The following is a 13,006-nucleotide window of genomic DNA, read 5'->3' as shown; positions in this document are numbered from 1 at the left end:
TAATCCACAAGAAGAGAATACCCATCTTAGAAAGAAGATAATTTAACTACAAATGATGCCCATAACATTATTAGATTAACACTTCAAGGTCTAATAGTATCTATTATAAGATTTTAAAATAACATGGTGACAAAATACCTTCGTCCTAGTACAAACTTGGAAGTAAATTTCATGGTTACATACTAAGCTAGAAATAATATCATGTCACTAAAGATTTTAAATAGAAAAACTTATACCCAAAAAGCTTTAGGGTCTATGACTAATCCAAGATCTATCCTAGCATTTAAAGAACTTAATACATATATGGGATTCAAAAGTATTATCCCCAAATATTATTTAACAATATTACTAAAATCTTAACCAACATCCTAATATCATAGTCAAAATTTGACAGAAAAGGCTAGTTGCTACCTATCTCAAAATTTTCAAGAAAACACCTAACCCATTTCTAAGCCATCATTGGAACTTTTCCTTTGTCCTCCCTTCCCATGCACTTGACCACTGATGTACCTTCACCATAATCCTTTAATTTCATCTTACCTAGAGAAAATTTCTCTTCAAAGTCATCCACCTTGTCCTTAGAGTTCAGAAGCATCACATTTGCATAATTTGAAATATCGTCATATCTTTCTATACCTTCTTCTTTCAGGTACTTGATGAACCAATTCAATTCATCCAACCTCTTGACATGAAAAAGAGCCAACATGAAATTGAGGTTTTTGATTTGTATCTCTATTTTCTCTCATAATTTTTTCTAGTTAATCTAAGGTAAGAATTGAAAACTTTGAGACTGGTCCATTAACCTCCTTCTTGTCATAATTTTTTTCCCTAGCAGCCACTAGATTTGAGTCAATGCTCCTCAGGAATTTAATCATATCAACCAAATACTTCTTGTGGAATAAATTACTACAAATACTCTTAGTTACTTCCCTATCCCTCTCAAAGAACATGGTAATGGCTAGAAACTTAGATGTGATAACCGAGTCCACCTTAGTTCTATTGGTATTTTCTAAATATTCTTCCCCAAATATCTTCAAGATGACATACATTACTAAAGGATTAGGGAAACATAAAATACCTCTTAGATGCTCCATTTTTACAACACCCTTGACCATTATTTGGTGCTTCTTACCTCACATCCTCAGGATAGTATCCATTATCTCGCTAAGCTTCTCAAATGACTCTCCTTGATGGAAAATTGTAGGAAAAAGATTATTGTTCTAAAATAGATAATTAGTCTTTGTGTTTGCTTCAAAATGATGGAAGGGCACTATATCATAATTAGTAAATATGCAATATAAATAATTACAACTTTTTTTTGTTATCGATCTCCTATGTTGCTAAGATTTTGTGTGTACTAAAGGGATCGTGAAATGGGGAGGGGAGAAAACTAACCTGTCAATCAATCATTAACTCAACTAGGTATGTAAGGAATCTCTTAATTAATATTAGGAGAAAAGGGTAAAATAATACTTATATTTTATAGTGATAGAAAAGTATTAATGCCTACATTGGCTAGCTCATAAGCCTATTTATTTCCCACTCGATATATGTGGTTAAAGGTTTTTTTTTTTTTGAAAAATTTACACAGCTCTAGTGCTTTAGCCAATATTGCATCCAATCTCCAATTTTCAAGGGATCCTTTCCTAAGAGCATTTATGATTATTGTTGAATCGCCCTCTATTTATAACTTCTTAATGTTAAGGGACTTCCATTGTTGGAATAATAGGTGGAGTAACTGAGAAGGGGGGTGAATCAGTTATCACAAAATATATTCACAAATCCCTTAGATGTCTTAAAGATCTAGTTAGATACTTGATAAACAAATGTTGTAACTTGGTATAATAAACTATTACTTATCTTCAGGTATTCATGCATGAAACAAAATTAACACAAGAGACGCCAAATTTAATGTGGAAACCTAATATGGGAAAAACCACCACGTAACTAGCTACCAATTTTTCACTCTTCTAAAGTGAGCCTTGTTAGGAGCCAACCCTATTAAAGGTTACAATACACACTGTTAGGTGTGACCCTGTTAGAGGATTTTAATCACCCTGTGAGGAGTGGCCTTGCTAGAGGTCTTTAGAACAATTCACTTGAACTGCTACCTTGTTAGAGGATTTACAAAATGGCTATTAAACCAACTCGGTTAAGAGATTTGAAATCACTGATACAATGGCTAGAAAGCAACAATGAATTAACCTGAACAAAATGCAACTGAATTTGCTGATTACAGGTCTCTGCTCTGCATTATTAGATCTTCCTTGATCAAATATGGCTCTGCTGCTCCTTAGTGGCCTCTAATCATTCACTTCTACAATAATCAGTCCTCATATCATATTTTTCATTTTATTACACACAAATACAATTCGCAACTTGACTTCTTAATTATACCATTTAGATTTGTTGAGTCAGCCCATTTACATGTTACATTTACCAATAAATCATACACTGGTTAGCTACAAATATTATTTTAAACAAATCAATGAAATCCTTTACTAGCCGATCTAGCTCGGTAAATACTACTTCCAAAAATTTCCTGAGTTAACCTTCTTTACTCAGTTAACATTGCAACTTCTGCAAAATCATTTGGATATCGAGTTTACTCGGTAAGAACTGAATCCCTTCATGAGAGCTCGGTAGGAACTATTCCTGCCATATTTCCTTTTATGACCGAGTGAGCTCAGTAAGAACTATTTCTAACACTTTTCCTTTGATGATCGAGTGAGCTCGGTAAGAACTGTTTCTAACACTTTTCCTTTGATGACTGAGTGAGCTCGGTAAGAACTATTTCTAACACTTTTCCTTTGATGACCGAGTGAGCTTGGAAAGAACTATTTCTGACACTTTTCCTTTGATGACTGAGTGAGCTCAGTAAGAACTATTTCTGACACTTTTCCTTTGATGACTGAGTGAGCTTGGTAGTTACTGTGTTTTGCCTTGCTGACCTTCTGAGTTCAGTAGACATTGTTCTTATGATTGATATGACATTTGTGTAACATCAAAGACAATACACAATTGAACAATTGTATCCAAGAATCTCCCTCTTTGGAATTGATGGCAACACAACATCTCATAGCAGAATGAAATTTGAAAGCAAGCCTTTATTAACAAAATACTTCCCTAAATGCAAAAAACTCCCTCTTTCATAATAATCTCACCTTCTTACACAAACTTTTATTGTTTTGAAAATTTCAGAACGATATGCAAATTTCAAAATGATATAACAGTATACTCTCCCTCTTTGACAACACATGCCAAAGACAACTTAAAACAATTGAATAGCATTGTACCTGATGTACTGATTCATATGCAATGTCTTTATTGGTTTGTTGCATCAACTGATAGATCTTCAATTCGATTCTTGTTGATGCATCACTAGAACTATATTTTAATGAGCTTCAGATAGGGGAATGAACCCTAACTTACCTCTAAGATACAAGAATGCATCATTAGGTAAAGGCTTTGTGAATATGTCAGCAATTTGTTCCTTTGTATGGACATATTCCAATCTAATTTCTTTTTCTTGCACCAATTCTCTAACAAAGTGATACTTTATGGCAATATGCTTGGTTTTTGAATGCATCACTAGATTCTTGGAGATGTTAATTGCACTTGTGTTATCACAAAACATAAGAACAGGCTCTTTGATTTATCGCTTCATACCTTCCAATAATTGTTTGAACCATACAATGTTTGAGCAGTTTACTACTGCCGCAACATATTCAGCCTCTACTGTGGATTGAGATGTACAATTCTGATTTTTACTTGTCCAAGAAACCAACCTCTTTCCAAGAAAGAAAGCTCCTCCACTTGTGCTATTTTTGTCATCAATATTTCCTGCCCAATCTATATTAGTAAACACTTTTAAGTCCAGATTTCCTCCAAGTTTGTACCATAATCTGTAATCTTCAATTCCTTTTAAGTATCTCATGATCCTTTTGATTGTCATCATGTGATTTTCTTTTCATTTTGCTAAGAATATTGCTACAATTCCTACTGCAAGGGCAATGTCTGGTCTTGTGTGTACTACATATTGCAACTTTCCAATCATGGATCTATACAATGTCTAATCTACTTTCTTAGATTCATCATCTTTGGTAAGTTTCAATCCAGTACACATAGGAGTCCCAACTAGTTTGCAGTCTTTCATACCAAACTTTTTCAAGATCTCCTTGATGTATTTAGATTGAGTGATGTAGATGCTATTCTTACTTTGTTGAATTTGAAGACTGACAAAGAATTTGATTTCACCAAACATTAACATTTCAAATTCCTTGTTCATTTGTTCTAAAAATTTTGTGCGAAGATCATCATTTCCTATGAACAAAGTATCATCTACAAATATTTCTGCTAAAACAATCTTATTATCAGGTCCTTCCTTTATGTACAAACTACTATTATCATTAGTCCTTTGGAAATTAATCTGAATAAGATAGTTATGCAATCTTTCATACCATGCTCTAGGGGCTTGTTTCAGACCATATAATGCTTTATGCAGTTTGCAGACCATGTCCTTCTTGTTTTGATCAACAAATCCTCTAGGCTGTTCAATGTAAACTTCTTCATCTAATATGCCATTGAGAAGTGCTAACTTGACATTCATTTGATAAACTTTGAATCCTTTGTATGCAGCATATGCAAGTAAGGTTCTGACACCTTCCAATCTTGCAACAGGAGTAAAATTTTCTCCATAGTCTACACCTTCTTCTTGAGAGTATCCTTTGCATACCAGTCTACCTTTGTTCTTTGACACCTTACCATCTTCATTTAACTTGTTTCTAAATACCCATTTATTTCCTATCACATTTTTGTCTTTAGGTCTAGGTACAAGAGTCCATGTTTTTTTTTTCTCTATTTATTCTATCTCTTCATTCATAGCTTCAATCCAACTTTCATTTTCTAATGCATCTTTGGTATTTCTAGGCTTTAAAATCAGCAAGTAAACAAGTACCTTTCAACTTGCTTCTTGTCATTAGTCCTTTTGATTTATCCCCAATGATCTGATCTGGTGTATGATGCTTTTTGACATACTTGGCTAACATAGGCTCCTTACCTTTTGAATGACTTGCATTGTTATCTTTTTGTGCTTCAATTTCAAGTTCTGATTCTGGTTGCTCGGGCTCGGTAGATGCTGACTTGATAGCTTCTGTTTGCAACTCGGGAGCCATTAGCTCGGTTTGAACTTCCTATGACTTGGTGATTCAAGACTCTGGAGTTGACAATGCCTGATCAATAGGTATACTTGGCATTGTATCAAGTTCAATGTAAAAAAATCTCTTGTAGTCTCCAGGTTCTCTTTTTCTTTCTTCTTTAGATCTTTCTGCAAACTCATCAACTTTCACATGTGCACTTTCTATGATTTTGTGAGTAGATAAGTTCAAACATCTATATGGTTTGCTTTTGCAAGAGTATCCTAAAAATATTCCTTCATCACTCTTTACATCAAATTTACCTTTTCTAGCTTCTTTCAAAATGTAACATTTGCTTCCAAATACTTTTAGATAACTTACATTTGGTTTGTAGTCATACCATAATTCATAAGGCATTTTGAATGAGTCCTTTTTCAGCTGTACTTGGTTCAAGGTATGAATTGCAGTGCTAATAGCCTTCTTCTAGTATTTGATAGCAATGCTTTTCTCAATCATTAAGGTTCTTGCACAATCCATGATAGATCTATTCCTTCTTTCTGCTATTCCGTTTTGTTCAGGAGTTCTTGGTGCTAAAACCTGTCTTTTGATTCCTCTTTCAATGAAAAAGTTATTGAACTCATGTAAAATGAATTCACCACTTCTATCAGACCTTAAGTATTTTAGTCTTTTCCCTATTTCCTTTTCTACTCTAGCTAAATACCATTTGAATTTTTCAAATGCTTTTGATTTCTCTCTAAGGTACATGATAGTCATCATTCTTGAATAATCATCAACAAACAGAATAAAGAATTTTTCACCAATATAACTTTCAATCCCAATAGGTCCACACAAATCAGTATGCATGATTTCTAGTACTTCTTCAGTTTGATAGTTCTTGCTTTTAAAACTAGTCTTTCCCATTTTACCAATTTGACAATTTTTGCATAGACCAACCTTAGGTTTCTTTATGTTAGGAATACCTCTTACTTTTCTAAATTTATTGATCTTTATCAAGTTGTCAAAGTTTACATGACACAATCTTTTATGCCATAACCAACTTTCTTCAATTTGAGCAATGAAACATGAACATTCACCAAGTTCAAGATAAAATAAGTTACCTTTTGTTTGAGTGCCTGATCCAATTAGCTTTCCTTTGTCATTCAGCAGTCTTGCTTTTCCATGCATAAATTCTACTTTGAATCCATTATTGAGTAGCTATGCCACACTCAATAAGTTATGCTTTAGTCCTTCTACCCAATATGCATTATTAGATACAAGTTCCTTGGTTAGTGAGATTCTTCCTTTTCCTTTTATACAACAAGGTTCATTGTTGCCAAGCCTTACATTGCCGCCATCATAGTTTTCAAAGTATTAAAACCTAATTTTATCACTAGTCATGTGATGAGAACAACCACTATCTATAATCCATATATCATATTTACTTATGTGAGAAATAAGTGCCATTTCTTCATCACTATCAGATTCATCTTTTATAGCTATGTAAACAATTTCATCTTCTTCTTCATCCTCAGAATCATTTGAATCTTTAGCCATGAAACATGTTTTCTTACCTTTATCCTTGAATGATTTGAAGTTCCTTTTCTCATTGTACTTGTGACTTTTCTTCTCATCCTTGTTCTGCTTATTTGGGCACCTAGCAGCAATATGTCCAATTTCTTCACAAGAAAAATAGATTAGAGGAACCTTACCTTTGTATTTCCCTTTGCCTCTTGAATATTTTCTTGCTAGTAGAGCTTCAACCACCTCAAGATCACTGTCTGAACTTTGTTCTGATTCTTAATCACTATCTGATTGTGGATCCTTCATCCTTTTCCCTTTTTCTTTGAGTGAAAGCTTGGCTTCAAATGTTGATTCAACATTTTTGGCAACTGGAACATAATTGTCATAGTTGTCTAGCTCAAATGCAACCAGTCTTCCAACTATGGCTTCTAAATTTATTTTGTGATTTGCCTCACATCTTCTTTCTTGAATTGCAGAGACTCTAATAGCATAAATGAGAAGTAGAGATCTAAGAACTTTATTTATAACTATCTCATCATTGATATCTCCTCTAGATACTTTGATTGCACTAACACATGCTTTAACTATTTCAACATATTTTGCGATGTTTTCATCCGCTTTCATCCTCATTTGATCAAATTGTCCTCTCAAACTTCTTGCTTTGGCTCTTCTCACATTATCATCTCCTTCATAGATTTCTTTCAGCTTATTCCACATTTCAAAGGCGATTTTGCAGTCCTTGATGTCATCAAATTCTTCATAACTCAAAGCAGATGCTATATCTATCATCATGTTGTTGTGGGTCTTCTTTTCAGCAATATCATTGATAGATAATGTACCAACAGGTTCTGTATATTTTTCATCAAGGTACTTTATCCCTATATCACCAATAGAAACCAGATGAAGCCTCATCAATCCTTGCCACCCTAACAAGTTGTCCCGATTAAGTCTTGGAGTTTTCCTCTTATACTTAGATCCTTGAAATCCTTTCCTGTAAGCACCAAGAGCTCTGATACCAATTGTTGGAATAATAGGTGGAGTAACTGAGGGGCGGGGGGGGTGAATCAATTACCACAAAATATATTCATAGATCCCTTAGATATCTTAAAGATCTAGTTAGATACTTGATAAAAAATATGCTGTAACTCGGTATAATAAACTATTACTTATCTTCAGGCATTCATGCATGAAACAAAATGAACACAAGAGACACCAAATTTAATGTGGAAACCCAATATGGGAAAAACCACCAAGTAACTAGCTACCAATTCTTTACTCTTCTGAAGTGAGCCTTGTTAGGAGCCAACCCTGTTAAAGGTTACAATACACATTGTTAGGTGTGACCCTGTTAGAGGATTTTAATCACCTTGTTAGGAGTGGCCTTACTAGAGGTCTTTAGAACAATTCAACTGAACTGCTACCTTGTTAGAGGATTTACAAAATGGTTGTTAAACCAACTTGGTTAAGAGATTTGAAATCACTACTGCAATGGTTAGAAAGCAACAATGAATTAACCCGAACAAAATGCAACTGAATTTGTTGATTATAGCTCTCTATTCTACATTATTAGATCTTCCTTGATCAAATATGGCTCTGCTGCTCCTTAGTGACCTCTGATCATTTGCTTCCACAATAATCAGTCCTCATATCATATTTTTCATTTTATTACACACACATACAATTCACAACTTGACTTTTTAATTATACCATTCAGATTTTTCGAGTTGGCCCATTTACATTTTACCAATAAATCATACATTGGTCGGCTACAAATATTATTTTAAACAAATCAATGAAATCCTTTACTAGCTGACCCATCTCGGTAAATACTACTTCCAGAAATTTCCTAAGTTAACCTTCTTTACTCGATTAACATTGCAACTTTTGCAAAATCCTTTGGATACTGAGTTTACTCTGTAAAAACTGAATCCCTTCATGAGAGCTCGGTAGGAACTATTCATGCCATATTTCATTTTATGACCGAGTGAGCTTGGTAAGAACTATTTCCAACACTTTTCCTTTGATGACCGAGTGAGCTCGGTAAGAATTGTTTCTAACACTTTTCCTTTGATGACCAAGTGAGTTTGGTAAGAACTATTTCTGACACTTTTCCTTTGATGACCGAGTGAGCTCGGTAAGAAGTATTTCTGACACTTTTTCTTTGATGATCGAGTGAGCTTGGTAAGAACTATTTCTGACACTTTTCCTTTGATGACTGAGTGAGCTCGGTAGTTACTGTGTTTTGCCTTGCTGACCTTCTAAGTTTGGTAGACATTTTTCTTATGATTGATATGACATTTTTGTGACATCAAAGACAATACACAATTGAACAATTGTATCCAACATTCCATAATGCGAAACCTTCTATTAAAGAACTTAACTCTACCTAGTTATTGGTAGAATCACTCAAATATTTAGAGATGATTTCTATTTCTTTACCTTGGTCATTAGAGATGTTGCAACCTATGCCTGCTAAACTAGGGTTCCCCCTAGAAGCTCCTTCAAAGTTGAGCTTGAACTATCCTCCCTTTGGGGCCATCCATACACATTCTCCTCTCTTTTGATTACTAAGTGGTTCTCCCATCCCTATGAAGGATTGAATTTTTAAACTAGTCCATCTCCCTCATATTTGTTCATCCCAACCAGTCATTCTAGTTAATTTAATTTGAGACTTAAGTAACCTATTATTGATAAATTCAATGATTTTTGATTCTATCTTGATTTGTAGTTGAGAAGGGGGCATATGTTTCTCTTGGAAGATTGTCCTATTCATTCCCAAAGACTATGGTAAATAATATTTAATCGAAGAAAAGGCTAGGTAGAGAGCATACTCTAAATAGAGATGGGAAAAGCTATACTAAAATCTAGTTGTTGGAAAAGGCAATGCCAACAAGTGCTAGCATATGAACAATGTTTTATAATGATTTTTTTAAGGATTTAGTAAGTAGTAATTTTATTAATAATACTTCTTTTTAAATGAATTATAATTATATTATTTTTGTGTTTTTTATTTATGCATGTTTCGTTTGGATGATTCTTGTATATTTTATTATTACATTCAACAAATAATTTATTACATCAAATTATTTTTGACTTATTATATTTAGGTTATTTAGAAAAATATAATTTTTTATTTAAAAAAATTGTAAATAGTATTATTTACAAAATATGTATATTTTAATAATATTTTATGAAAACTAATTATTGTAAATTATGTAATGACATTTAGATTTAATAGGAAGAACAAAGTCAAAAGTAATGGTCTCCACTTTTATACATGTGAGGGGATTTTTTTTTATTTTGAAAGGAAAAAGATGAATTTCTATTGGGTCCCATCCTTTCAAGCTCGTATTAAATATCATAATGTTGTCCTATATAAATGAGGATATCTATAAATTTAACCTCAAAACAAATACTAATCTAAGATACCTATTGAAATATTTAGATTATTAGATTCTTAGAATATGGTGGAAGTAAATATTAAGTATTATGAAATATAAAGGATAACTAAATGTTAGAACTATTCTTACATTTATTATATTATATATTTTTAATATGCTTATATGTTGTTCTATGAGTAAGTGATTTTATATTTACTTAGTAGCTATGAGTCTTATGATTAAATTATATTTGAAAATTGTTAGCCCTCATTTTTTTTATAGAGTCACAATTTGGTCGACCTAGATTTTTAGTTCAATACATTAGTAAGCGGACTTCCCTAGTCCCTAGGTTTTCTTTAAATGTCAAGTTCATGGTTTAATTCCTCTTTGTACCACACTTGATGTTCTCAATATAAACACTTTTTTCATATTTCAAAGTTTTAGAGTTTCTTTTCTTTATACAATTAAACCTTGAACTCACTGTATCTTTTACAAAGGCTTTGATCTTCTGAACTCATTTCTACTAGTTGAACCACGTTGAACTTGGTTCAATAATCTAACATGTGTTTCTCATTCACTGAGCCTGTGGTGGATCCCTTCTTGACAATAGACACTTGGAAAGATATGGAATTATCACCAGAGTGGATGATAGTATAATATGGCAATAATGTCAATTTATTCATGGTGTACTAAAAGTGGAATGTTGTTAGGTCATGCAATAAATCAAAGGACACCACATCATTTATGTGAATGTATGAACTTATGAATTGGACAACATAAGGTGACTAATCAATGTCCCACGTGAGAACTTTATAATGATTGAGTAAGGTGACAATGGGAAAATTGCACTAATTTATTAAAAATATCGTGAGATGTCCAATCAAATAAATTTCATAACAAGTAAATCCTTCCTTGATTTTTGGTTTTTAACAACTTTTCTTTTAAAAAGGACATCATCACATGGAATGGTAAATTTTTTTCAAATATAAAGCAACAAGCGTGGAGTGCTAAGGTTTAAGGAGTTACTTTCTTTTCTGGTTCTTGAATATCCAAGGTAATTTATAATCTTCTGTCAGTTCTTGTTCTATGTTGTGAAATTTGGTGTTGTGGAATTGCTTTGGGGAGCTATGGAAAACATGAAGTCATCAATGCATTTTTTTTGGCAACTATACTAGATTGGAGTGTAAGGGCCCTATGATAACAGATACTAATTTTAGAAGTGTTCCTGTCGAGTCCTTCTACAACCAGTACATGGATAAGGTAGAGGAAACCTTTGAGTTTGAAATATTAAATAGTGCGTTGATAATGGTTGTTTCCTTCCCTCTTGCCACTATTTGTCCTAAGTTGATTATGGAATGTGTCAACCATTACAACTTAAAGAGTTAGCACATAAGAGATAATGAAGGAAAATTGGTTTTACCAATCAAAAGAGAAAATATGGCTTTTATCTTTAGGATTCTAGAGAAAATATTCTTTGATTTCTCCCCCATCCATTCTTTAGCTAAGTTCAAAGAAGCTCTTGAGAAACATTGCAATGTCATTGTGCGCGGCTGGTTTGAAACATTTTACAAGGGAGGGTCTCATCTTTTGGTCAATTTCAATAGAAACCACATGAAGCCTTTCATTCAAAAATTAGTTTTAATGTTACACAAATTAGGGTGCTTTGAACTAGTTGCGAACTCCTTAAGGCATTAGTTAATACTAAACTAAACTCTTAAGAAGGATTTCTATATGTCATCCTATCTTATGTATTGCATATCTTGTACTCACGTTCAATCTCTTAGTCCTCTACCTCTTGAACCTTGGGATGATCATGCAACCATGAAATTATTATCCTCTTTTACAAAAAATTTGATTTCTTGAAGAGTATAGGAAAGTTCATGATGTGTTTTCAAGAAATTTTGTTTTGAACTCGCAAGGATGCCTGATTTCTATATGTCCCTTGAAGCCCTTTAGCTAGCTCAGTTCTTCAAAAGTTCTTTTATTTAGTTTCCTAAGTTGTCATATATTAGGGTAGGAAGTTTTGAAGATGAACTAGTAAAACTACCCAGGTATGCCTTTGATTTTTTGTGCTAGCTAAAATTGGTAGACAAATAATTGTGGTAGTTCAAAGGCATCTTCTAGAGGAAAAATGGGATAATGTACTTCCAATCAATCTAGGAAAGCTATCTTGCCAAAATTTGGGCCATGCAATGAGTGTGGGTTGTGATTTATACAATTTTAATTTCCAATTCTATATACCAAAGAAGGACTTTGACAATAAAGATTTTATGGGAAAGTTGTTAGGATTAGAAGATGCAATTAACCCTTCTCTGCATCTTGAATATTTTTGGGAAGATTGCTTGAATGAAAAGGAAGTTCAAAAGAGAGAACACTCATGAATGTTAATATCTCACCTCTTTTTAGGAGAATATCAATGTAAAGGTAATCCAAGATGATGGTTTAGAACTAATTGAACCATTATTTCTAGCACAAGAGATACCAGAGATGCCTATCCTTGATTGGTTGAAAGAGGAGGAAGAATTCAAAGGACTAATGTTTTTATTGGATGAACCAAATCTTGGGTCCTAAAAAAGAAACAAGTGTCCTGGATAGTGTTCTTCAAGTGGTTCAGGCTTATGAGACTCCTGTGAGAGAAGTGAAAATGGTGAGTTCTTCACTGGTTGTACCTAACTGGCTTACAAACTTAGTGAGTAAGAAAAGGAGCTTTTGAACACTTATTATGCCAACCAAAGACATGACCAATAAATACATAGGTAAGACTCTTAAGAAAAAAATGCTAAGAATGCTAGTCACGTGACCACAAACCCAAAAATAGGGGAAGTAATAGCTAAACTAGCTTTTTTCAAACAAAAGGAAGAATGCAGTGATTTAAGAATTGGTGATTTTAAGGTCACCAAAGTAGATTTGGGTCTATTAAATCATGAGTTGAAGGAACACATGTTGGAACATTCCACCCAACATATGCTC

This window comes from Cupressus sempervirens, chromosome 7 (genome assembly GCF_028749045.1).
Source record: "Cupressus sempervirens isolate cs-2001-9-10 chromosome 7, ASM2874904v1, whole genome shotgun sequence".
Taxonomy (NCBI): Eukaryota; Viridiplantae; Streptophyta; class Pinopsida; order Cupressales; family Cupressaceae; genus Cupressus; species Cupressus sempervirens.
Note: the sequence above shows the minus strand (reverse complement) of the source record.